Source organism: Dipodomys merriami, unplaced genomic scaffold (genome assembly GCF_024711535.1).
Source record: "Dipodomys merriami isolate MVZ:Mamm:240054 unplaced genomic scaffold, mDipMer1.0.p SCAF_36, whole genome shotgun sequence".
Classification (NCBI taxonomy): Eukaryota; Metazoa; Chordata; class Mammalia; order Rodentia; family Heteromyidae; genus Dipodomys; species Dipodomys merriami.
In genome coordinates this window covers 2557232-2584547 of record NW_027205159.1, presented here as the reverse complement: position 1 = coordinate 2584547, position 27316 = coordinate 2557232, and the positions used below count along the sequence as shown (strand labels likewise).

The following is a 27316-nucleotide window of genomic DNA, read 5'->3' as shown; positions in this document are numbered from 1 at the left end:
TCTATATATCTAAAATTTTTAAAAAACCAATTCTCCAAAGAAATATCATTTAAAATTTCTTCCAGCAGTGTGCAGTTGCTCCATATCCTTGCTAACAGTTGGTATGGCTAATGTTTTAATTTTAGCCACCCTATTGGTGACTTCTGTCACCAATCACCTAAATTCAAGTGTCCCTGTTTAAAATACTGGTACCTTTGTTCCTATCTGGATGATCACTCCATACGAATTTGAAGTGATTCAACACTCACCACCTGCCAAATAAATTAATGAATGCATGAATGAGTGGATTATCAAGTTTTTAAATTTTAAGAATCATATTTTACTAAGAAGAGGCACTATGATCCCACACCCTACATATATCATTTGCTCAATTCTCTTTTTATTTTATTTTCCTTTTCCATATTAAAAAGGGTTTTTTGAAGTAGGCCTACTTCAGTCAGGCCTCACCTCTGTGGCCAATTGGAGCTTACTGCAATGACAGAGAGAAAAGTGAGGGACAGCTGGAGCCATTTCAGCAGTGTAAGAGTTGTAACTCCTCCATCAAAGGCTGGGGCCCAAAGTACAGCACAAAGGTGTGCAATAATACCTGTTGCTCCAGTTGTCAGAGCATCTTACCCCAACAAAGCAGAAAGACTCCACCCTGATCTGAGACAGACTTTTCCCTTGGAATCACTACTTCAATAGTAAAGACCAAGTAGCACAAACATAGCCATTCTTTCTGTCCGGAATTGACACAGTGCCAGAAACACACCTCTGGGGGGCCCTAAATGTATTTCAGGAAACAATCTGATACTGGAAATGCAGAGAAGTTAAACTCTAAACTCTCCCTGTAGAAGTTGAAACTGCTCATTAGTTTCATTTTACAAGAAGCTGCTACTGGGGTTTATATTGGTTAGTCCATTTTATGTTGCTGTAACAAAATGCTTGAGTGTGGGTGAGCAGTTCAGTTAGCTCACAGTTCTGGAGTGGCAAGGTCATGGCACTGGCAGCCCTCAGTGGATGGAATTGCATTGGTGGGAGAATTTGAAGCAGGAAGGCTTCCCATTGCAAGACAAGAAGCCAGAGGAGGAGACAATCTTAATTTGTGTGTGTGTGTGTGTGTGTATGTGTGTGTGTGTGTGTGTGTGTGTGTGTGTGTGTGTGTGTGTGTACCAGTGCTGGGACTTGAACTCAGGATGTGGGCACTGTCCCTTAGATCTTTCACTCAAGGCTGGTGCTCTACCACTTGAGCCACAGCTCCCTTTCCAGCTCTTTTTGAGGGGGCAGTGATTAATTGGAGATAAAACTTTCATGGACTTTTATACCTGGGCTGGCTTTGAACTGCCATCCTCAGATCTCGCCTCCTGAGTAGCTAGGATTACAGGTATGCACCATTGGTGCTTAGCTCTTATTCTTTTATAATAACTCCCCTTAACAGGAATTAACTGGGGTCCCATGAGAAGAAAACTATGTTAACCACTTCCAAGATCATTGCCCCCAGTGACCTAACTACATCCCTTAAGCTCCACCTCTTAAAAGTTCCACCACCTCCCAACATGACCACACCAGGAACCCAGTTTCCAAACATGAGCTCTTTGGGACACATTCAAACAGTATCCCAACCAGGGGCCCGTAGACCTCTGAGTATATAAGCAAACCTACACAGGTCCTTGTATCTGAAAAATGCACAGACTTCTCTGGATGTCCAAGTTTTAAAATATTATTTCAAGGGTCTTCCCACAGTTCCCAGGCCTCTTCCTACAAACAACCACGTCCTTTGAAAGAAGATCTGTAGGCCATTCTAAAACACCTGGAGAATGAATGAAAAAGATACAGATTCTTGAGCCTTATTCCAGTTTCTTTGCCAGCATTCCTGGGAGCAGTGCATAGTAATCTGCTCTGTAACCATGTCTTCTTAAGAAATTCTGCCACAACAGGAATCTCTGCCAGTGGGTCAGAGACCACAATTAATCTTTCAATTTAAGAAGAACTTGGGAATCTATCTGTTCAATAGCTCATTTGCAACCCACTTTTGAGATCTTCAGTTTTCTGTCTCTAGCCAGTCATAGGCTCTTGTGATCAACCTCAGGATATAAACAGATGTTTTTAAACTGGTTGTGGAAAAAAAAACCCACAAAAATGAGTCTAGGTCAAAAAGTAGATAAATAGCAGAAGCTTTTCCTGAAGTAAAGGGAGATGTCTTCGTAGTTTGAGCCATGATCCAGTTCCATCCCAGCTTTTGTCATCTATGTGGCTGAGTGCAATCACCTGGCCACCAGAAATGTCATTTGTGTACTCATCTAAGCAACCATGGAGAAGGGGAAGTTTCAAGAAGCTTTTATGATTCAGATTTGTCATTTATAGAAGCAGTATGCAAACAACTCTCAAGAACTGCTGGCTGCTCAGCTCTGTAGGCATCCTAGCCTTCACATTTTACAGCCCACCATGAATAATTCTCACAATGGTACATCTCACCATTAGTCAGATGTCACAGGCTTATTTTTCATCCTAGGACCACACTGTAATGCCATTTAGCCCACACTTCAGTGTCATCTTCCACAAGATTTGTGTTTTTATTCCCCATTATGACACCCTAGGAGTGAGCTTCCCAGAATGCATTGGAGCATGCATACATGCTCCCAGTGCAGAGGAAGCAATCATTCTTGGAAAATGAAATCAGAATGACAGAACATTTATTCCTCCATTTCTCATGTTAGCAATTTGTTTTGAAGAGTTTGTAGTCCAGCTCATAGACTGATTCAGTTCTCTACTGTGTGAAGGCTATAGGATTCTTATCATTACAATTAACCAGCTACAATATCTGATATTAGCTTATTTCTCAGAAAGCGAAAGTTCAGTCTTAAGCCCATATCATACCAGCATACATCTGCTTGAAAAAAACTCAGCTGGCTTATGAATCTTTAAAGATAGGAATATCATCAAAGTGAAAAGTAAGGATTTTTTTCTACTTCGGTCTGAAACCAAAATCAAGACAGGCAATATTTGAAGTTACCTATTTCTGCAAAGATGATCCATGTTAGTGATCTTGTCCATAGGTAGATTCCAGGCTTTAGGGGATCTTTGGTGTAGGAAAAACCTGGATCATCCTCAAGGATGTCTGTTTCTATGAGTTGTATTTGACAGACTGTTGTAAGTTCTAACCAAGGCAAAAATCAGAAATATAGGGCTTACATACATAGAGTTTTCAAAGGAAGAAATAAAAAAAAAAACTGTCCTTATTTTCAAATAAGATGATCATTCATCTAGAAAATTCTCAAGTTGAAAAAAAAAACCTAGAGTTGCTGAATAGGTTATCTTCCTGTTAATTACAAAGTTTTATTACAAGGTTGATAAAATCATAAATCCTGCCCAACTGGATAATGAACGCTTATATTCCTCAATTGGTTTGGCTTTTCTCACACACACACACACACACACACACACACACACGTCACTTTGCTTACCTGAAATGTTGTACCCTTTTACTGCTACATTGTTTCTTTTTCACTCCTTTCCCCTCTGTCTTTTGTGCCAGTGCTAGAGCTTGAATTTAGAGCTTTTTCACTCAATGATAGTGCTCTACCATTCGAACCACAGTTCTACTCCCAGCTTTTTTTGTCACTATGGGCAGAAACATCTGTGAGAGAGACCCTTGTCTCCAAGTAACCACCAAAAAAACAGAAGTGGATCTGTGTGGGTTGAGTAAAAAAATGAAAGGACAGCACCCAGTCCTAAGTTCAAGTCCTAGTACTGGCACACACACACATACACACACATAAAACAAACTAACTGAAGCCGGGAGCTGGTGGCTCACGCCTGTAATCCTAGCTACTCAGGAGGCTGAGATCTGAGGATTGCGGTTCAAAGCCAGCCCGGGCAGGAAAGACCGTGAGACTCCTATCTCCAATAAAACCACCAGAAAACCGGAAGTGGCGCTGTAGCTCAAGTGGTAGAGCGCTCACCTTGAGCTGAAGAGCTGAGGGACAGCGCCCAGGCCCAGAGTTCAAGCCCCACGACCGACAAAAAAAAAAAAAAAAAACTAACTGAAATGTGGCTTAATTCATTGTCATGAGACAAACACCAGATATCCTGACAGTATCTGTGGGACCCCCCTAAGTTCAGCCTCTCCACTCTGTCATCTACCACTATCCCAACCCTGAAGGTAATCCTGCCTTTATTATTGTAATGGTTGCTGAAGGGAGACCTCTTCACCGGAAGTGGAAGCGACCACGGAGCCTGGGGACCTCTAACTGTCCATAGGAGGTGTAACTGGAGTGGATAAGGAAGTGACCTCAGAGCCTAGGGTTCTATGCTGACTCACAGTTGGGTGATTGACAGGCAAGTGATTTCTGGTTAGGATCTGTCCTTCATGAAGGAGGGCAGAGGAAGCTGTTCTCCTTCCTGGACAGACCTAACAATGACTTCAGCTTTCTCACCCAAATATGCATTCCTACTTCAAAGTTACAGCCATGATTCTCCATATGGGAAGAAGGAAATTCCAATATGATTGACGCAAGCTTAAGGGAAACTCCCAGTCTCAAATAAAATGGGAGTATCAGAATCCAATTATAAAATGTACAGATGTATTCTTGGTATATATATTTTTTCTTTAGTATTGCTGAAAAGAGAAAAAGACAATCCATTAGCTATGCATCTAGAAACTAAATAATAGCCTGTACTTACCATTTATTATTTGAAAACAATGTACAAATCCAGAGCTTATTGGAAATGACTCCAGCTCTGGGATAGAAAGTCTTCATTTCGGAATACCAAAAAGGAAGCTCTCAGAAACTACCAGAATCATGTCTACAGGACTCAGAAGCCAACTTGAGGAAGATCCAAAAGAGAAAGATGAGACAGTATAAAGTACATTTAACATGTAAATGTAGTTAAATGTACTTATTAAAACCCAACAAGTACACTTGAACTGAAAAGCTCATAAAGAGCTTTCTCACATTCAGAGCACAAGGAATCAAGTCATTATCTTGAAAATTAGTAAGTAATTGGGAAGAATTCAAGAGCTTTCCCTACCCTTCCCATAGGAATCTGACATCTAGGGACCCAAATAGTGGAGGGCATGTACTGTGTCTGATGTGAGAAAAACTGTCAAAGTGCATTTCTTAAAAGTTCCTGCTTTGGCCTGAAAGTGAAAGAGGAACTTCTTTGGGATAAGGAAGGATGTTTGAAATGTAAAGTTTTTGTCTTAACTGATTTTTTTCCAAGATTGAATTAAGACACATCTCAGAAGACACAGCTTAGATTGTTCAAAAACTATATGTATAATAGGGTATATTTTGAGATTATTTGTGTACTGTATATTTTGAGATTACTTGTGTACTGTTTTTTTTTTTCAAAGTCATTTAAACGGTCACCTTATGTAAATACATCTTATCCTATTCAAACTAGCCAATCGCGAGCAGATTGTGAACCTGAGCTCAACCAATCTGAGCAGAGGGGCAGGGCTTACTCATATGCTTGTTTGCCAGATATTTGGCTGATGGTACACCCTCTGCAGAAGTAAAATTTGCATTGCTGAGACAATTCTTTTCTTTCTTTCTTGTCTGTGGTTGTGCCTCCAGTGTTCTTGGAGAGCACATAACACAGCGAATACCCATGATGGGTAGTTTTGAAATTATCAATCTTCCAGAATTGGAGGTTCCTGTCAAATTAGTCACACATATTTTGGGGTCTTGCTATAGGTGTTTCCAGACAAAACTACTATGTGGGTCAGCAAACTTGGTGGAGAAGATCCACCATCAGCATAGGCACACACAATGCTAACTGCCAGGGGCCTAACTGGAACTGAAAATCAGAAAGAAGGAACTATTCCTCTTCCTTCCAAGTCAGGCATGTTTTCTGCTGCTGCCTTGGTCATATCGGACTACAGGTTCTTTGAGAGTCCTCTCTGTCTCTGTCTCTCTGTCTCTCCCTCTCTCCCTCTCTCTCCAGATCCTTGAATAGTACAATGAACAAGAAATTCTTGAACTGAAATATTATATTAATTTATTTTATTATCTCTATGTACAAAGAAGTTGCCATTTAATAAAACAGCTTATGAATACAATGTACCTTGATCAATTTCACCCTTTTCAATATTCTCACCAGTACCTCCACTACCCGTCCCTTCCCTCACTCTTCTACATTTTGTAGGATATACACTGAATTCTTGACTGCATTCTCCCCTCTTCATTCATGAGCCCTTTCCCCTTTACAACTCACCAAGAATAGTAGTAATTAAACATCTACAGATGATAAGATCTAAAAGAGAGAAAACCAGAAACCATGTGTCTGTCTTGGCCAAACATGGCCTAGAATGTCACCAAAGAAATTGAACTGGATTCTAATCCAGTTGTGGAACCAGCTGCCAAGTGGTAGGAAATACAGAGGACTGAGAATATGCATAATGTTCAATCAGCAAAATTCAAATCATAAGGGACTGTGCTGGTCACAGGCCATCATTTGTTAACAGGTAAGTCATAAAGCAATGAAAGTGTGATCAGGAGCCTGGGAGTCAGGAGACATAGGGATATCAAAATTCTTAGAAACTGTCAAGAAATCTCATATGCTCTCTCTGCCCCACCCTAGGGTAAAGCTTTGGTGTGAAAGGGTCTGATGATAACTTAATTTTATGTCTCTTAGACAGAAAGTACAGGCTCTTTCCCCCCTGAAATCCAGTACGTTTTGCTAGAACTAACCTGTGATGATCACACCAGTATAAGGGTATACACAGCACTCCATCATGAATAGATCTAGATGTCTATTTCAGAAAAGCAGACCTGAATTACATTTTCCAGGATAGTTCTGTTCCTTCACTTTGATTCTTCTAGCAGGACTCTGATTTCAACATTCTTTTCTGTTTACCTTCACTATTTGCCATTTTTCTCTCAAGTCCTTTAGGATCTGTTCAATTTTCTTTTATCTTTTGTCAGTTATGGGGCTTGACTTCTGGGCCTGGGTGCTGTCCCTGAGCTCTTCAGCTCAAGGCTAGCACTCTACCACTAGAGTGCTACTTCTGGTTTTCTGGTGGTTAATTGGAAATAAGAATCTCATGGGTTTTCCTGCCTGGGCTGGCTTTGAACCGAGATCCTCAGATCTCAGCCTCCTGAGTAGCTAGAATTACAGGTGTGAGCCACCAGCAACCAGCTAAAAATTTTTTTTAAAAATATATTTGCCCCTGTATATGCCTTTGAATTACCTAGACTGATGTTCTACTACTGGAGACATGCCTCCAGCTAGTCTTTTTGCTGCTTAATTGGAGATGGAATCTCATGGATTTTTCAGCCCCAGCTGGCTTTGAACCTTGATCTTCCAAATCTCAGCCTGCTGAGTAACTACGGTTATAGATGAAGGCCACTGTCTCCCAGTCTTTTATTTCTGAACTTATTGTTTTCCTTTATTTTAAATTCTTTCCTGGGTTTTGTCTTTTTTCTTGCAGGTCTTATATTTCTCTTAAAGCATTCTTAGCCTGCTTTGCACTACTTCAGTTCTGTTTGGTAGGTGTGTTTTCATTGTTTTCAGGGCTGATAATAATGCACTGTTATTTTCTTTCATATACCTTTGTATGAGCTTTGACCTTGGTCTTGCCTGTGGCTTTTTTAAAAAGTGAAATTGGTTTTTCTGAACAGTCAGAGTGAGGAAAAGATTCAAAGAAAATCTTTCTAATGCTCCAGTTTACTTTCTTCTGTCATTGCCAAGATGTTAACATGTTAGCAAACAGGGCAGCTTGCTTCTTGTCCAGCTGCCTGATGCTCACCTTGCTGCCTCTCTACTAATACTGGACTCAGCAAAGCTCTTCCCAGTCTGCTGTTCTCAGACTGGTCCTCTGTACTCTTTAGGTTTTTCTCTGGTTCTTAGATCTTTCAGCTGCAACCTGATTGTTCCCGAGTTTTTCTTCCTGTTCACTTGCTGCGAAAGAATCTGTAACTTGCCCCTGACCACTGGTATTTGGAGGTTTGTATGGGTATTGAGGCTTGAACTCAGAACTTCACACTCTCACTTGGTTTTTTCACTAAATGCTGGCATTTTACCACTGAGCCATACCTCCACTTTTGCTGGTTAATTGGAGATACAAGTCTCTGAGATATGTCTGTCCTGGCTGTTTTCGAACTACATTTCTTAAATCTTAGTCTCCTGAGCTAAGATTACAGGCATAAGCCACCAGTGCCCAGCTCTTCTGTTATTTTAAATGGTGATGGTTATACATTCACTTGATTTTATGATCCACTTATAGTTGCTGTGTGCAGTTTGAAAGCTATTGCTTGCCCTCAGTAAGCACTATAGAGATACATTAAAATTACTGTTGCTGTTATCATTTATCTTTGGGTCACCAACACCCTGAGCAACACTGACATGTAGAGATTACTTACAAATGTCTGTGAATGAATGGATTTGACTGTTGGTGGGTTTTGGTTACCAGTATTTCTTTCTTTCTTTCTTTTGGGGGGGGGTCCAGTCGTGGGGCCTGAACTCTGGGCCTGGGCGCTGTCCCTCAGCTCTTCAGCTCAAGGCTAGTGCTCTACCACTTGAGCCACAGCACCACTTCCCGGCTTTTTTTCTTTTTGCTTATGTGGTGCTGAAGAATTGAACCCAGGGCCTCATGCATGCAAGGCAAGCGCTCTACCACTGAGCCACCTTCCCAGCCCACCAATATTTCTATAGAAAGTCGAAAGCAGTGTTCCTTTAAAGATATCCTTTACCTTGACTCTTATAAGGAACTAGGGTATTATCTATATCCTCATTTGCCTTTTCTAATTAATAGTAAATAAAATTCTAGCCACTACAGAAAGAGGCAGTAATATAATTGTCATTGCCTGTATATATGCAAACTTGTTCGTGAGGCCAGACATCTGTTCATCCCATTGTTATCTCAGGTAGAGATATTATTTGGTGGCCCTGTAAGTGGCTGAAGTTTAATTTGAAATTGAATTCCTACTTTTCATTAACAAAGAAAGGGCTTATAGCCACCATGCAACAGTGTCAGATTTTCAAACACTTTTTGAAACAGTTTAAAGGCAGGGATGAGTATGAAATCTTACAGTAACAGAATTTCCAAACCTAGAGAGATTATTACCAGTGTCTACTTTACAATGGTCTAGCCCAGTACATTGCACGACTCTAAAACTATTTCAGTCTTCTTTGAAGAAGTTTTTAAACAACTTGTAATTTGATCCTAGTAAGACGTAGTTGGTGAAATAAAATGACTTTGACCAGAAAAAGAAAGATAAAACGGTATGAGGTTTTTTGTTTTTGTTTTTTCCTTCATGTACTTCTTAGTCCTAAGAGCTCTCAAGAGATCGCAATCAGGCACTCAAGTTACTAACTTCAACTTGTTTCTAAGACTCTGTGCATTATTGCCAGGGAACCAGTCTATTTTACTAGAGATTAAACCCAGGGCTTGGTGTTTGTTCAACAGACACCGTATCATTTGAGCAACGCCTGTAGCTCCTTCTTTGCCTAGGTTATTTTCAAGGAAGATTGGGCTGTAATCCTCCTACTTGTTCTTTTCTGTATTGCTTGGAGTGGGGGGGTATGAAGGGCGGGGGACACTCACCACTATGCCCAGCCATTTTGCGTCCCTCATAGCAAGAATAACAGGCATGCACCACTGTGCTCAGCTATCTGTTGAGAAGCAATTCCCATGAAATGTTATGCCTGATTTAGCCTCAAACTTTGATCCTCCAATCTCTGCCTCCCAAGTAGTCAGTATTACAGGTTTGAGCCACCTAGCCTGGCTCAGGGAAGTCTTTGGATCCTTAAAACAGGAAGATCTGAGTTTTAACTTTGTGGTCCTAAAAGAGAAAAATAATATGACTCTAGGAATACATAATGACTATTTCCACTTAACAGGAAAGGTTTTGCTACAATTGCTATTTTGATTTCCTGCCCTGCTCCTATAAAAGCTGCTTCCAAATTAATATATGATCTTAAAGTCAGAGACTGCAGAATATCTGATAACTCAGAGCCTTGATGGACTCACTGTTCCCAAACCTGTATTCCATTGGGATTATCTGAGGCACATCTGAAAATGAATCTCCAGGGTTTATTTGAACTAGCTTGTGTAAGATCCTCTAGGACAGGGCCCACAGATTCAAGAGGCTCTCTCTGGGTCTGAAGGCTCAATGTGCTTCCCTTGCAGCTAAAGTAACACCAAGGAGAGGTTGGCAAAGAAAGATCAGTGTATGGTCAATTTCCAGCTTTGTACTTGATACAGAGCTATTCTGCTAATGACCCTAAAACCATCTTTAGCAGTAAGACAGCAGGAGTTTGCCTATACTCTATCGTGCTTTATTATTAGTAGGTCTTCTCTGAGAGGGATACATTTTCCAAGCTATGTGACCTCAATACTAGAAGAAAAGGACCAATTTTTCAAAGTGCCAAGCCAGAACAACTTTACTACAAGAAATAATCCCACAGTTGCATGGTGAGCAATAGACCCTGTATTAAAAAAAGAAAACTAGTAGCTTTATCTTAATTTGAATCTCCTTACAAGTTAAGAGACATAAAAATAAGCTGCATCCTTCCATGATTAAAGAGAAAATAGTAATTATATGTTCAACCAACGGGATGGGTATTAATTACCTAACTATATGCCACCTACAGAAAAATTGATTTACTTGAGTTTTTATTCTCCTTATTTCTCCTTATTCTTCCATCTTAGATAAATGTTTCCTACATGTTCCTTTATCCACTGGGCTAAATTTTTTACCCATATATAAATGTATTTTTTTCCTTCAGTGACTATACAGATTTACATCCAGCTTCTACGAGATAGTAGGCACCTAGAGCTGGAAGGAAACACAGCAGGCATTCAAAATAAGACTGATTTTTCTAGTAGTTAAGAGATTTACCCTGGCAGAGCTAAAATGGGAATCATATATGCTGATGATTGACTGAGCATTCTTTCTACTTACCATCCATTCTATTAGATATATGCAACTAGGTAAACACAAGTGTGTGTCAGGCAGGGCGGGGGAAGGGAGGGTGTGTATGAGATGAAGAGGCTCAGACTTGACTCATGTCACTATGGAGGCTGAGAAGTCCCACCATCTCCTAGTTGCAAGCTAGAGAATCAGGAAACTTGATGGTCTAACTTACCACGATCCTAAAGGTCAAGAACCAGGAGCTTCAATGCGCAAGGGTAAGAGAAGAGAGATGTCTCAGCTCAAGAAGAAAGAGAACTAACCGTTTCTCTGTACTTTGTTCTAGTTAGGCCCTCAACAGAATTTGTGTTTTGTTTCTGAGTTACTAGGGTTTGAATTCAAGACCTTGTGATTATTAGGCAAGCACTCAACCACCTGAGCCAATACCTCAGTCCTTGTTTTGTTTTGCTTTTAGTTATATTTTGGGTAGGGTCTTGTGTTTTTGTTCAGATCTGGTCTTAGATTGTGATCCTTTTGCTTTCTGTTTCTCTCAGCACCTATCTGTTGCTGTTTCTCTCTTTCTCTCTCTCTCTCTCTCTCTCTCTCTCTCTCTCTCTCATGCACACACACACAAATACACATACACCTTCTCTCACTAGCACCATCAGCTGAGCAGATTTGCTCTACCATACTGTGCTTGCTATGATGATTTCCACTACCATCAGAAACAGAGCCAAGTGACTATGGACAATAATCTTTGTGTTGATTTTTTGCATGTATTTTGTCACAGCAATAGGAAGCTGATGAATATAGAAAATTGATGCTGAGAGGAGTAATTGCTGTGACTACATTTGACCATATGATTTTAAAGCCAGTCCAACTGATTTGTGGGAGGAATTTGGGAAAGTTTGCAGATGTAGGCTAGAAAAACTTAGAATGCTGTAAGCAAAGCTTAACAGAATGCTAGTCAAAGACCAGAAGACTAATAGGAATGCTGCCAGTAAAGTCTGCGCTGTTGAGGTTTTTAGATGGAAATGAAGACTTTTTTTTTAATTTTAGGATTTGGACTATAGACCTCATGTGTTACATTCTAGCAAAGACCTTGTCTACATTTTGTTCTTGCCCTGAAACTTGGCAGAAGGGTTAAATAGTGGCAGTCTGTCTAGGTGCTGATGGAGTATACCTGTAATTTAACTATTCAGGAGGCTGAGTTCTGAGGATCTCAATTCAAAGCCACCTTGGAAAATTATCTTCAATTAACTGCCAAAACCTGAAAGTGGGACCATGGCTCAAATGGTAGAGCACTATTTTTTGAGCAAAAAAGCTCAGGAACAGCACCCAGGCCTTGAGTTCCAGTCCCATGATCAGCGTGCACGCGCACTCACGCACACGCACATGCACACACAGACACGTGGCCATCTAGTTTAATTGGCAGAGGAAATTTCAAGGAAGCACAGCATTCAGCCTGCAAATGCATATTGTTGGTTGCTTTTAGAGTTATAGGGACAATCATGAGAAACTAAACAAAGTAAGTCTTGAAATTTTGTAGTTTGGCCACAAAAAGTTGTGGGTAAGGAAGAGATCAACACAATCTATTAAAGCCAAGTAACTTCTACTAGACCTATAGGAAAGATGACTTGAGAATCTCAAAAAACCAGCAAGCCTCCAGCCCTGCAGAATCAAAGGTACAAAAATATGAGTCATGTGAGAAGAGAGGATGGCCCATCACACTCACTTAGAAGGTGTTTTTTCCAGGGTTTTAGAGTGCTCAGCTACCCACGCACTCAGAAAATAGATGAAACAAAACCTTGCATATTTTGATGAAGTTCAGGTTTTTTTTTTCTTATGTTGTTTGTACTTTGGATGCCAGAACTAAAAAAAAAATCACAAAGTTAATCCTAAGTTACAAAGATTTTATGTCTATGTCTTCTGATTTTTGAGTCTATGCTCCAATATTCTATGATCTTCCTTGAGTCAATTTTGTACAAGGTGTGACAGAGATAACTAAATTTATTCTTTTGCTTATGTATATCCAGTTGTCCCATGACAATCTACTTAAAAACAATTCCCATTTTTTAAAATTATGTTAGTGCCCTTGTTGAAAATAAATTGATCATAAACACGAGGATTTATTTTTGGATTCCCAATTCTGTTCTATTTGATCTGTATGGATTTTCTTATTTGGTACTATACTGTCTTGATTACTGTAGCTTTGTAGAAAGTTTTAAGATTGAGAAATAAGGCTCCTTAAACTCCAATCTTCTTTTTCAACATTGTTTTGGCTACTGAAGTCTCTTGTATTTTCATGGTCGTTCATGCCAAGAAGCCAGATGGAATTTTGAATGAAGATGATAATGCATTTGCTCATCTCTAGAGAGTAAATTTTAGTGTGTTGATGCATTAGCATGAGATAGCTTTACACCTACATAGCTATTCGTCAAATTCTTTCAGAAATAATAGCAGTTTCCAGAGTATATATTTTACATGGTTTGTTAAATTGCTAAAAATTTTACTCCTTTCATGCTGTTATAAGTAGAAGCATTTTTCTAATTTTGTATTTGAGTTGAGTATCAGCATAGAAATTACAATTGATTTTTGCATATTTGTCTTGAATCCTGTAATATTTCTGAACTAATTTATTAGTTCTAGACACATTTTTGTGGAGACCCAGTACCCAGTTACATGGATCTATCAGTCTTTAAGTAAAAATGATAGAATAATATTGTGGGTTCAATTTGCAGTGCTGCATGCACACACAGAAACACAAGTGTTCTAGGAAAAGAGTTGTTTCACGTTGCAAACCAAGCCTATTGCTTCCAGATAACCCTATAATTTATTATACAGTAGGAGCATTTATATGCACTTCCCGTCAACCACTGCGGCTGTTACTGAGGACATTTCCGTAATACTTCTTGTTAGTCTGCTTTTACTGTGTACAGTGGTGAAAAGTGAAATGACTTCTGATCCAATTTCATCTCACTGCTAGTTTTTTTTTTTTTTTTTTGGTCCAGTTGTGGGGCCTGAACTCTGGGCCTGAGCACTGTCCCTCAGCTCTTCAGCTCAAGGCTAGTGCCCTACCACTTGAGCCACAGCGCCACTTCTGGCTTTTTCCTTTTTGCTTATGTGGTGCTGAGGAATCGAACCCAGGGCCTCAGGCATGCAAGGCAAGCGCTCTACCACTGAGCCAACTTCCCAGCCCCTCACTGCTAGTTTTATGCGCCATCACTTTTTACTGTCAGAGCAAATACCTAAATAGTAAAGATGACAAATAATTGCCTGGTACTTTATTAAAAAGAAAAAAAAAGCAGGGTCTCTGAAAGAATCTTGGAGAACCTCAAGGGCCCATGATCACTTAGAAATTATGTTCTCCTGTATTAAGGATTAAAACTAATACTTTCCCTATTTCACCCTATTTAGGGTGAATAATGTAGACAATAACAATTATGATTTAAAAGAAGCAAGAAAATATTCAGAATCAAATGTGAATATGGGTTCAGTTTTCTCTGAATGGCACATTGTACTGTGGAGAGAACATTTAGAGGCAGAGAACAAGAGAAAGTCATAATAAATGCACTGATGGGGACATCATTACTCTTATAGGCTCCTTTCCCATAGCTTAACATGCTCCTTTCCCATGACCTGGCAGGCACCTTTCCCAGAGTGACCAACACTATGCCCATTTGGTGTAGGCAGTAAATAATGGGCCTCCTTCCTCCTTACCTTACCTTGAGAGGACACTCCATTGGGTTAGTTACAACCATAAAAGGCAACAGGATTCCCTTAAAGTGACCTTCAGTCTGAGCAGCTGCAAGGCCCTTATCTACTACTTTGGCAGCTGCCAAAAAACCTAGCCCTGAAGGGTAAACAAAGGAGGAGGCTGCAATGCTTGGTAAGAAATGTATGCATTATCCTGCCCATGTAATTGTAGCCCCTCTGTACAGTATGTTCTCAAATAAAATAAAATAAAATTAAAAAAAAAAAAACCTAGCCCTCCATGATGAAGTCCAAGGTCCCTGCCTCCTAGCCCCTCTAGATTCTAAGAAGTCACCTCAGACAAAGATGGAAGCTTCTTCTCCCTGTGAGAATTGGCCTTGTCAGTCCCATTGCTGGTAATAAACCTTTCTTTCTTTGTTATACATGACTGTGTGTCTAAGTGGTTTTCTGGGCTTGTGCTTACAGACAGTAGGTAGGTAGACTATAACATAGCTGAGAAATGTCTTACATATGTTTTAGATGTCACCTAACACTCTTACGATTTAGGCGTGGCAGAGGCTAGTGGTCTGTTAAGCTGAGTGACATACTCGGAGAATTTTACCTAGTAGTCACTAGGATGTTGGGTCAGATTTGAAAGAAAAGGGCTACTAAAAGATCTACATTCCTTTATAGCTCTTCTTCCATGTATGCTTGTCCACTCAGATCATCAAAGAAAAACAGAGTCTCTTAGTTCAACCATCGCTGTGCCCCAAAAGAGTTTTATGGAAGGGAGTGTTGGGGAACGAGAAAGACAGTGAATGCTGCTATCTTTACATCGTGATGGTTAAATAATGTTAAAAAGAGAAATTCTTTAACAGTGATGCCTGACATCACTGGGATGGAAACACTGATGCGTTTTTCCTAGGTATCCAAGCTGGGCTCAACGTGTCATTGCATGGAACACGAACAGTATTCTAGACGGCTCCTGGGATTGTCCGGACCCAAGTTAAGCCAGGGCCCAAGAACAACCGAAGACAACATAACAATGGCCTTGGGTGAAAAAGTAGCCCTGAAAGCTGAGCCAAGGCTGGAATCAATCCTGTGTCACACAGCTTCTTTTAAGGAGGGTTTAAATAAGACCCTTCAGGCCGATCTGTATTGCATCCTGCTAGTGAAGACGCTATGGGAGAAGATGGATGGGTGCCGTGCCAAATTCATGCGATTTACGTTTTCTCCAAATTTGAAATAGGTCATAATAAGTATCGATCAAGTTGTTGCCTTCTTCTAAGTTGGAGATTTTTGCTTTCCTTCTCAAACAGCAAACGTGTTTTCTGGATGGAGACCAAGGAAGGATCAGGCAGGCGACGCCATCTCTCTAGCGGGGGATTGGATGCGATTTCAGCCGCAGCAAGGGAGGCGCCAGAGCCAAGCGCAGGACTCGGGCCTGGCGATCCCCGGTCGCCGCCTCCACCCGCCTCCCCACAGGGCAGGGCGGGGCGGAGGGAGGGGGCAGAGGGAGGACCGACGCGCGCGCGACGCGCGCGGACGGCGGGGACGCGGGCGGGGGCGCGCGGACGGCGGCGCGCACAGCCTGGCCGGCGCGCGGGGGCCGCGGTGGGCGGTGGCCTCGCCTCCCGGAGCCGGCGTCTGGGGTCGGGCTTCCTCCTTCCGGCACTGCGGCCGCCACATCCCAGGGCCCGGCGGGCCGTGGAGGCCTGGAGCGGGGCGGGCCACCCGCGCGCCCGGGACGCCGGAACGCCGCGCGCGCTCGCCCACAGGCCCGGCGAGGTCGAAGCGGAGCCTCCGGGGCCGCGGAAGAGCCCAGGAGCCCGGCAAGCGGAACGCGGGCTCGGCAGAGGGTGAGGTTGGGGCCCGCCGCGGGCGGCTGGGGCTCCGGGCGCACGCCGGTCCTCATCCCACTCACCCCACTCCGGGATGGACCGAAGGAAAACCAAGCCCAACGGTGATTCTGGCTGAGCAGCCTCCCTGGCGTGTTTTGGGGACTTTGGGACCCACCTAATGCAGGGGTCCCCCGGGGAGAGTCCCCATCAATTATGCAACGCGGCCGTGCGCGGGGACCACCCGTGGTTTCTTCCATCCTAGGCTGAGAATTTGCGTTTGGCCTTGGGGGGGGGGAGCGGAAAGAGGGGAGAATGTTCCACTTGGGTCCAGGGGGGCATGCAAAGAGAGGGCAGATGGGGAACCCTGTGCAATCTTCCCGGGGTGTCCAGTTGAACCCCAACGTCGGGGGGCGTCCGGGCATAGCCGGGGTGGAAATGCAGGGTCTATGTCAGCCAGGCTCGAGCGCTCCCAGCCTCTGCTTGCCAAGCCCAGACGCCTGTCAGAAGTTGGAAGTCGAGGCATCATTCATTCCTGCACTTCTGGCCGGGAAGATGAGCCAGGGTTTCCAAAAAGCTGTCTGGTTGTGTGCAAGTCTGCCACGGCCGGAAAGGACTGTGCAGTGGATAAGAAGTGGCACAGCCAGGTTCTGAGGAGCTAGGCTGGCGGGAACTGCCATAAAGGTTCATTTGTCTGAAAACCCCAAAGTCTGAGGCTTTGAGCCATAAGGAGTTGGGTTGATTACATTGATCATTTTAACTACCACCAGAAATGGCTAAGGCATTATTAGGAATTAGGCAACCAGGTTTTAGCTCTGCCTTGCTGGTCATCAACTACCTATTTTGAATGTTTTTATGTGATTGGGTTAAAAAGAAAAGACGCAAAGGGAGAAGTGATTTTTCTTCCAGGTCAATTAGAACATAATTTGTCTTGGTTCAGAATTAGAACTTAAGGCTGGAAAGAAAAGTCTTTCCATCCTTGCTCTTGACCCTGAAGAATAGAATCTGTAATCCCTGAGAGAAAAAAATTCTCTCCACTGAAAGGAAAAGGGTGTTGGCTAGAGGTAACAGGAGATGGAAAGAAGTGTGAATATTCTGGGCCATATGCAGTTATATTCAAATCATTTTCCAAAGGTTACACAATAAAAAAAGATGTGAGAAAGAAAGGTAGAACATCACAGACTGCAAAACTTAAGCAAGTCTGTTTTCTCTTCATGCAGTCCTATAAACATGCAATCATTTAAGCTCTGCAGCTTGGACTTGTTTTTAATGTTGACATCAAGTTTTTAGAATAAAAGCAATTGTATTTTTACTTTACCAGTTCACTAGTCTGTGAGCTCTGTGATTTCATAAATTTGGCTTCTCTTCAGTTTTTCATTCATCATGACATTTGTCTATAGTGTCTAGCAGGTGATCAAATGCTAAAGCTTGAAGGAATAAAAAACAATCAGATACCATCTCTCATTGGAATAAGTGATCATTTAATATCAGAATCTTTTACCCAATATCAAACACGAGACAGGTAGAGTAGGATTGGGTTGTCTTCACTGCAAATAAATTTTCATTTTTTTCATACCAAGCTACATTGAAAGCTCTTGTAAATGAGTAAATGTTGAGTATATCTTGGTAAATGAGTATTGATAAATGAGTAAAACAAATCCAATGTCACCTGCAGAATTCTATAAGAAACCTGTTTTGCAAAATATAGTCAAGCTCAGAATGGCTCACTATTTCATAAATATAAACCTACCAACTTTTAATAATGCTGATTGTTATTGTTAGTTGTTTTATACAGTGACAAGAGGAACTCCTTGGCCAGGGCAGAGTCAGTACCAGAAATGAGACAGTCTTCCTCACTGTAGTCCTCAAAGTATGTGATGGAGAAGGTGAGCTTACCAGGTATTCCAGGTGCAGCCACTTAGTATTTTTTTCAATATACATACTGCCTCCTGTTTTGCTTATGTAGAGATTTTAGGGAGCTTAAAACTATGAGTAGGAATATGTACATGTTCACTCGGAAATGTTTCCTTAAATATAACAATCACTGCACACTGAGGCTGGGATTGAGTTGTTGCCTGCTAAGACCTATGTTTGGCATGCATCACGCAGGTGTTCACTTTCTTACTGTTACTTGTGAGAATTCGTCTTGACTGTAGACTCATTCCTCACTAGGTAGAGCTGAATGTGTTTTCATTCTGCTAATCAAGGATCACCAGTCATTCTAAGATAGTAGATTGGAAAGACAGCCCCAGAGAAGACAAAGGATAGCTCTGAATTTAGATTGAGAGAAACCTTTACTATGAATTTTTTAAAATCTCACTGGTAGATGATAGAACTTTATATTACAAATTCCCATGACATGCTTTGCTTTATTAAATTAGAATTTAATAATCTTATTGATTAGTGTAATTCAGAGAGCATGACAAGCCTCCCATCCTACTAGTCGGATGGTCTGTTCTCTTTTTACCCACGGTCTAAGTTCCAAGTTGTTTTGTATGACATTTCTGTTACAGTATGTGGATGGGTTTGGAAAGTTGGGTACTGGACCCGTGATGCACAGCCTATGTATGTGATGTGTCTGGGGACCAGAGGTTTCCAGCTCAGCAGAGAACCATTGACAACTCTGTTTACTTGGTCCCTTCATTCTCCTCTTGTTCACATGATAAAAAGGGACACCGCCTTGTAGCCTTCTGAATCCTAGAACCCAGACCGTGGTCTATCCCAGGACCCTACATTGTTTGTTCTTGTATTAGTCAGATTTTTCATCAACATGACCAAATACTTGACAAAAACAACTTAGAGGGAGAAAAAATGTATTCTTGGCTCAAGGTCTTAGAGGGTTCAGTCCATGGTTGTTGGCCCCCCTGCATTTGGCCAGGGCATGGTAGCAGCAGGAACATTTGAGAAAGCTTTTCCCCTCGTGGGCGACTAGATGCATAGAAAGACATATAGCAAGGTGCCAGGGTGAGATATCTCACAAGGACACGCCTCAGCGACCCGCTTCTAGTAGGAACCACCTCCTGATGTTTCTACTCCCTCCCAAAATAAAACCACCAGCTGTGCTCCAAATGAGCCTGTGTGAGGGACATTGCATATTCAAACCAGAAGAGCCCTCTTTCTCTTCATACCTGTTCAGCATCATTCTGTCCCAGAGCCCCTGGCCTTCATCCCTTTACCCCTCTCTACTTATCACCATGGACCTTTTACCTGACTACAGGTGATTGTACAAATCAGTCACTTTACTAGAATGAAATACAGAGATCAAGGAGTATGCATCGTTGTATTCTTGGGACCTAGGACAGTCCTTGGTTCAGAGAGGGCTAACTAAATGAATAGCCAAAGCTTGTTTAAACAGTTGGATGGGCTTGTGTACTAGAGGCCTTTTCAGAACTTATACTAAGCCAGTTTATACATTGAAAGTAGCACATGTTATCAATACCTAGTAGGTTTTTTGCTTCTGAATGACATTTCAAAGTGCAGAGAAAACCATTGTCAGCTGAGCAAAATGAATTTATAGGCATCTTTCTCCCCTTCTCTCCCCTCCTCTCCCTTCTCCTTACCTTGTTTCCCACGTTGGCCTCAAACTCCCTATCTTCCTGCCTCAGCCTCCTGAGGGTTGACATTATAGTTGTGAGCCACCACACTTAACTTATCATTTTTCTTTAAAATGCAAAGGATGGAGGATTTGTATCAAAAGATGGTAATAGTATAGTAATTACAGTCATTACAAACATGTCAAATGTGTGCCATTTTTCTTTAACTGGGAGAAGAAAAAAAGAGATTAGGGTTTCTTATTCCAACCCTGCATTCCCCATAACTAACCACCAGTTCTTCCCTATGAGTTTGCAAAGAGCCCAGTCCTCTGGCTGGATATCAAGTCCTGACCTTAACACACAAAACCCCACATCATGACTGGAAGTGGGAGCTCTAAAGATGAATGTGGTGAATCCCTACGGCTGCCGGTTCTGTGCAGGGCAGCATGCTATGCCAAAGGGATGTGGGCACACTGAGCTTTGCTACCATGGTTAGCTGAAAGTGCCATGTTGACTTGGCTTGGATGGGGCTTGAACAAAGAGTAGTTAATTATAGAAAACGTCACCAGGCTAGGGGGAGAAGGTTCACCCTTTAGTAGAGCCCTGGAGAAAATACTGTGTGTGAGCCTCCAGTCAGCTTGTAGATGACACAGTGAGCTTGACCTTGTCCTCCTGGGAAGGGAGGTAAGTTCCAGGGAGAGATTCCAGACTTAGGATTACAATACAGTGAATGGGGTAGACTTAGAGGACCTGGAGCTAAGTGAGTTTGAAAGCTTTCCTTTTTGCTAAGCAAAAAGGAAAAATTATCCTGGTTCTCTCCAACCCCTACCCCAGGTCCAACAGATTCTGGTCCTACAGAGTCTAGTTGCCCAAAGATGGGAGAGCTGGAAAATAGTGAAATGGGAACACTGATGAATGGTCTCAGATTCTGATTCAACCTCTCTCAGCTGCTTGCTCAGATGAACTTTTGCTGCCAGTCTCCCTCCTTGACGTAGAAGGAGTGTTGGGAGAGAGGTCTGATGCTAGAATGCATCTTAATTAGATTCCCAGGATTCAGATTCCTGAAGTCTGGACCAGCAGTTCCCAGTAATAGCTATTCTGGAGAAGTTTCTGAGCGCTTTTAAAACCCACTATGTGCTATGCATCCTGCTAAGAGTGACTTTGTCTTGGCTGGCTGTTCTTGGAACCCAAGGCATTGCTATTTCTCAAAAGTCCTCAGGTGATTCTGACATGCTGCTTGGGCAGGGAACTACTGTCCTCAACGTGAAGTCATGCACCACAAGGTTGCTGTGAAATCTCACAGTAAATCATACCATGGTTATCTGGGTATACTCGCCTTCAGACTGACTCATCAGAACCTAACAGAGCAGAAACTGTGATTCTTCCTTGTTCATGCACTGTTTTTCAGAGACTTGGGCAATGATATGGGGAGGTAGAGCACTCAGGGGCTTGTCTCACCATGCCTGGTTGGAATGTACCCTCCATGAGTGAAAATGCACCATCACCAAGGGCACATTTGCTCTTTATATTTTTGCCTCTGCTGACAGACAAACTTAAACTCTAAAAGCAGATTCCACCACCACACTTCCTCTCTTCTCCTGTATAACACTCCTCAGTGGCTTTCCACTGTCTGCAAGGAAGACCTTGAATTCTGTAACAGCTAAGGTTCCAGGGCCCCATTTGCTCTGTCTCATCTCTGACTGTACTCTGAATGTTGGGGGCTTGTTTCCTGGCCTGGAACCCTGGCATTGTCCCCTAAGGGAACTGTTGTCCTTACTGCCCCAACCAGATTGTGTCCCCCGGTGGTTTATTTCACTTAACATGATCCCTCTCCTTCCATCCTGTTTCACTTCTTGAATTGCTTCACTGAATCACATGGGTCTCTACAAGACTTCAAGCTAGGTAAAGAAAGGAATTGTGCATGCATGCAGTGTGGGACTAACTTGTATCCCAGACACCTGTTTTATTGGGTAAATGAACATAGCTTTTATGCTATATAAATAATGCCATATAGCATTCTGTTATATAACATAAGTCATACATGCTATAAACCATAGAGGCATAGGACTTGAGTGGAGTAGGGCCAATGTGAGGGGACCAGGTTATCATCTTGTTGATTCTGTCTGAGTATTCCACAGTATTCCTCCTTCCCTCTTCCTCCTGATTTATCTAAACTTCTAAACAGGTTATCTTGACCTGGTAGCCTTTCCTCTTGAATGTGTATCTACTGTAGACCATCTTGTGTTGGAGGAGCATAGGGAAAAGGGGCAGCAGGGGAACCAAGTGCTTAAATACTGAGCTTCCCTCCACCTTGGGCCTCACCTTCAGAGTGAGTCTCTCTGAAGAGCAACCATGGGTAACGTGGTTCCTTGAAGGCCCGCGAAAACTCCTGCCTCTCTAGTTGGCCCGACATTTATCTGGGCACAGAAGAAACTGCCTGCTACTGCTCTGTCTCAGGTTTTGTGTTCTGATGGAGTAAGCATTTACAGCCACCAGATGAGGGAAGAATGCCATTGTGGCCAGGCAAGGCAGAAGGGGTCCTGCTATGCTGTGTAACACTTTGCAGTGAAGTAAACTCAAGTAACTATGGCAACACTATGGTACACGGCAGTATCCGTGTAAACAGGTGTTTGTTACATTATTCTCTGTAGTTTACCCTCTTTAATCTAGTAAAGATCGACACAGGTACTACATACTCGGATACATGTTGACTTTGCAGTTCACCATGTTTCTCCTGACTAGGTAGTATTTGCTTTCCATTCCCACATGATATAAAATGGTTTAAAAAAAAAGTGGCAGTAGTGAGGTGGACAAACATTAGAGAGCAAATCAAAATACCGTGAAACATGGATTTAGGTAGCATTTTAAAATAGTTTATTGATGACTGGGTGTTGGTGATTTATACCTGTATTTCTGGCTACTCAGGAGGGTAAGATCTGAAGATTGTGGTTTGAAGCCAGCCCAGGCAGGAAAGTCCATGAGACTTTTTTTTTTTTAATTGTGAAACTACCTTACAGTGGGGTTATAATTACACGGGCAAGGTAATGAGTACATTTCTTATCAAGCATTGTTGCCTCCTCCTTTGTTTCCCCTTCCCATCCCTTCCCATCTCCCCTTCCCCCCACCCCCTTCCACATCCCCTGTGTGTCCCCCCCCCCGCCACTGCCACAGTTGTAAAGTTTGTTTTTCAACATAATGTCTTGTACATCTCATTGTTGCAATGGGTCCACCTGTATCCCTATTTAAACAATGTGTTTTTTCCCTTCCCCTCCACAAATTATATCAACATCAAATACAGTGAAAACAGGGGCTATACCATGGGGGAGGGACATACAAAGCAACAGTCCATGAGACTTTTATCTCCAGTTAACCAGCAAAAAGCCAGAAGTGGGAGTGTGGCTTAAATGGTAGAGCACCAGTATTGAACAAAAAACTTAGGAACAGTGGCTAGGCCCTGAGTTCAAGCTCCAGAACTGGCACATAACAAAAAAAAGTGCATTGATTTTTATTATGGGAAAGATAATTTGCTTATTTATTGCAAACCTGTTTAAAACGCAAGTATATGTTTAAAACCTCACCATATTCTGCGCTTTCCAAGTATGTGTGTTTTATTTCATTTTATCCTATGCATTACATGTGTGTGTTTACCTATGTGCATAAACACATTCATACATACAGCATATTTGTGTATATATACATACATATTGTTTAAAATTAACAAGTAGGATCAGACACTCAATTCTGGAACTCCTTTTGTTATGAATTGACATATCATCATACTGTATACATTTCACATGCCTTTTAGGTAGAGTTTTATTTTAAATTCTCAAAAATTTTTGGACTCCAGCATAATTTCTTCTCTTTTTTTTTTTTTTTTTTTTTTTTGAGGCCGTGGGGCTTGAACTCAGGACCTGGATGTTGTCCCTGAGCTTTTTCGCTCAAGACCAGTACCCTACCACTCTGAGCCACAGTTTCACTTCTGCTTTCTCGTGGCTAATTGGAGATAAGAATCTCACAGACTTTCCTGACTGGGCTAGCTTCAAACCATGATACTCAGATCTCAGCCTCCTGAATAGCTAGGATTACAGGCATAAGCTATCAGTACCTGGCTACAGCATGATTTCTTCACCCCTCCTTCAGCAGTATGGTTTATGTTGTCTGTTTATTCAAATGCAAACACATGCATTGACTTACAAAATATTATTTTTAAGCAGCCGAAAAACCTACTATCATTTGGTTGTTTCTTCGTGTCAGTTAATGGACATTAAGTAGGTAACATGGTAGCTAGAGGCTACCTTATAGCTTCAAAGTTTGGGAATGCCTCAGGAGAGGTTTAAAAAGTATGGCTTCTAAAGAACCTCTTAGCCCTCCTGACTTTCCTAGCAAGTTGCCTAGTACATGTAGTCCTTCAGCAAATGCTGGATATTGACTTGCTATGTCTAGGGCCTTGTTCCTGTCCAGATGAAGCACAGCAAAAGCTCCCAGGCTGGGCTGGATGCAGTGAGGTCTGGTAGTAGAGTGATGTTGGCACCAAGTGGACAGTGAGCTAGGGGAAACTGACTCTTCCCCTACTGCCCATGAGGTATGGAAACAGGCCCTACTCACCCCCAGTTCCCAGAATCCTAGTGTTTAGGGAGCTCTGAAGCAGACCACAAGGTCTTTGCAGGCAGTAGTTTAGCCTGAGTGGCTGTTTACAAGACATTGGCAAGGACTTGGGCCCGATGCTCTTCTTGAGAGACTGGTTCTTTCAGGGCCCAGTTTTTGAACACATGAACCTTTCCAAACCCTCAGTCCCCATTGAGGACCCCATATATCCACGACACACTTTCAAAGAGGGGAAGCAACAACTGAGCTGAGAAGCTGAGAAGGGAGCCTGGCAGACCACCCGTCTCTGTCCTTTGTGGTGGGCAGGCTGGGCAGGGAAGGAGTCTCTAGACAGCTCAGCTCAGTGGAAGTTGTAGAAGTCACATTGGAAATTAAGCTTTTGGTGAAAATGAGAACACCCTAGTTGATATTGTATGTCGTGTGATTGTTAAGGAGATGCTTTGACACTGCAAGTGCGTGGTCCATAGGCTCATCTTTACAGATGAGAAAAGTGGGGCTGAGAGAGCTATTCCTGAGAAGGGGAGGGGCTATAGACACAGCCCCAGTGAAAGCAGTGGGCAGCTCCAGGTAGGGAAGCTGATGGGCAGCATAGTTCTCTAGCTTTCCAGCCAGCATAGGCATGGTACTCCTGCCCTAATCCACCCTGCTTTTAGAGCATGGATGAGGTGATTCTCAGGTGAGACTCTAACCTAACTCAGCAGAATCAAAGATTCCTCCAACAAGACTCGTTCACATTGAGATGATTTGATAAAGCTATAAAACTGTAATCCTAGCTATTCAAGAGGTTGAGATCTGAGGATCTCGGTTCAAAGCCAGCTTGGGCAGGAGAGTCTGTGAGACGCTTTATCTCCAATAAGCCACTAGAAAACCAGAAGTGGTGCTGTGGCTCAAGTGGTAGAGCTCTAGCATTGAGTTGAAGAGCTGAGAGACAGCGCCCAGGCCCAGAGGTCAAGCCCCATGACCAACAACAACAACAACAAAAAAACCCAAACTATAACCCAAGCTATAAAACTTCCCAAAAGCCGGGGGGAAACCCGGCAATGATGTTCAGGGCCAGAACACTAAAAGGCACACAAGGAATGATCAGAGCAGGTGACAGAATAGACAGAGGTCAGAAGTCCCGGTCATCTGTTCTACAAAGTAAGCACATCTGTGTGAGCGAGGGGCCAGCCCTGGGTGGCACCTTCATCCATGTTCACTTGTGTATGGCATGTATCCCAGGTTCCATGCCAGCACTTTTCTGTCCAGAATTGCATACAGCTCACTTGACTTGTCTCTATTCTCTTTATTCTTCCCTAGCCACAGTGGCCCCCCTCTGTTGAAAAAGGCCAGGGCACTGCCCCTGTGACCTGGGGGTCACAGTGTCATAGTCTTGAGGACAAGTTCAGTGGACCCAGGATTCTAGGGTCCAATGTCCTTTGGCACATGATACACATTGCTGTCTTTAGAAGGGAAACCTGAGTCGTCACCTGGGATAAATGGCTCTCCTTTCTTTCTTTCTGGAGTGGCATACATTAAACTAGAAGGAGGCACCACAGAGTTTCTAGTAGTCACAAGCTTAGCCTAGCCTAGCTCACTGAGGTTCTTTGGAGGCCAAAGGATCTGCATCATCCCATTTCATCTTCATGGTCACCCTGAGGGGACAAAGGCCTAGGGTCAGAGATGAGACACGGAACCAAGTCCAGAGTTAGCAAGTGGTGGGACTGGAATTCTGACTAAGCCTAGAACTCTGCTTTGTGCTGTGCTGCCTGTATTAAAGGATAGGAGGAGAAGGAGAATGGCTGGACACAGGACATCTGGCTTCGGGGGGTATGGCAGAGCTCTGGTAACAAAAGTGTTTGTTTTCTATGAATATATCTTGTGCAATATTTGAGTCATACGGAAAATTATTTATTGTTTATCTGAATTCAAACTTAACTGGAATCCCATATTTTTGTTATTTTTTAAAAATCTAGCACCCTGAGCTGGGGACTCAAGGAAACACTGGGTCTACATGTGGGCCTCTGAGGGTGTATCACAAGAGCCTGTAAAAGCCCAGGAATCTTCGTAGGTGGCAAGCCCCTGCCACAGGTATTCAGGTGGGGTTGGAGAAGTGCTAGGTAGATGATGTGCACGGACTTTGGGTCTCAGAGTCTGGTGCCATTGTGGAGAAGGAGAATTGTCATCTTCCTGTATTGGTGCTGAGCTCTGACCATTCGGGTCAGGAAACTGTCTCTCAAGTTAGCTACCATCAGCACATGCTGAGTACCAGCCTTCCCTGTCCAGATTTGATGGCTAGCCTCAGTCACTAGTGGAAACCCATCAGCTCTGTGAGTTGTGTTTAAGTTGTCTGTCTATCTGGCTAGGAGTGCCATGTTCAAAGTGAAGTAAAACACACATGTGAATCTCTCTTGCTGAGAATTGACAGTAACTTCCTGGTTCTTTGTGTCCTCTGTAGATACAGATTCTGGGACAGGTGGAGGACCAACTGATGTCCACATGTCACTTATGGCTTGGACCATGATAACCATGAAAAGTACCTGTCCACAAGGTTCTGCACAGGCCCTGTCCAGCAAGTAACTGAGGCAAGAAGCACAGGTGTTTGTTTGCACTTTTTAAAAAATTTTTGTTAATTTTTCATTTTTTTGTTAGCATGTATTAATTGTACAGAGGGTTTTGATTATGATGTTTTCATATACACATAGATGTACTTTGATCAAATTCACTCCCTCTGTTGTTCCCCTCCCCCATCTTAAAGATAACTTTAAATACGGTTCTATTTTCATAAATATTTATAAAGTACTTAGACTCTAGTCATCCCCCTTCATCC

General features: G+C 42.5%; 1 protein-coding gene and 1 long non-coding RNA gene across 2 annotated transcripts in view; one reads left to right on the top strand and one right to left on the bottom strand.

The window, feature by feature from the left end:
- Positions 1–1708: 1708 nt before the first annotated feature.
- On the bottom strand, positions 1709–4234 carry LOC138804169 (uncharacterized). The gene is made up of 3 exons (XR_011365192.1): positions 4152–4234; positions 2993–3136; positions 1709–1789 (listed from the first exon to the last, which is right to left on the bottom strand). It is a non-coding gene; the product is annotated as an uncharacterized lncRNA (long non-coding RNA).
- Positions 4235–16209: 11975 nt separating this feature from the next.
- Chst10 (carbohydrate sulfotransferase 10) overlaps positions 16210–27316 on the top strand; it is a 28173-nt gene continuing 17066 nt past the window's right edge. Inside the window, exons 1-2 of the mRNA XM_069988540.1 lie at positions 16210–16390; positions 26945–27084. The gene's annotated coding sequence lies outside the window, so the exon portion shown is untranslated. The remainder of the gene's footprint in view (positions 16391–26944; positions 27085–27316) is intronic.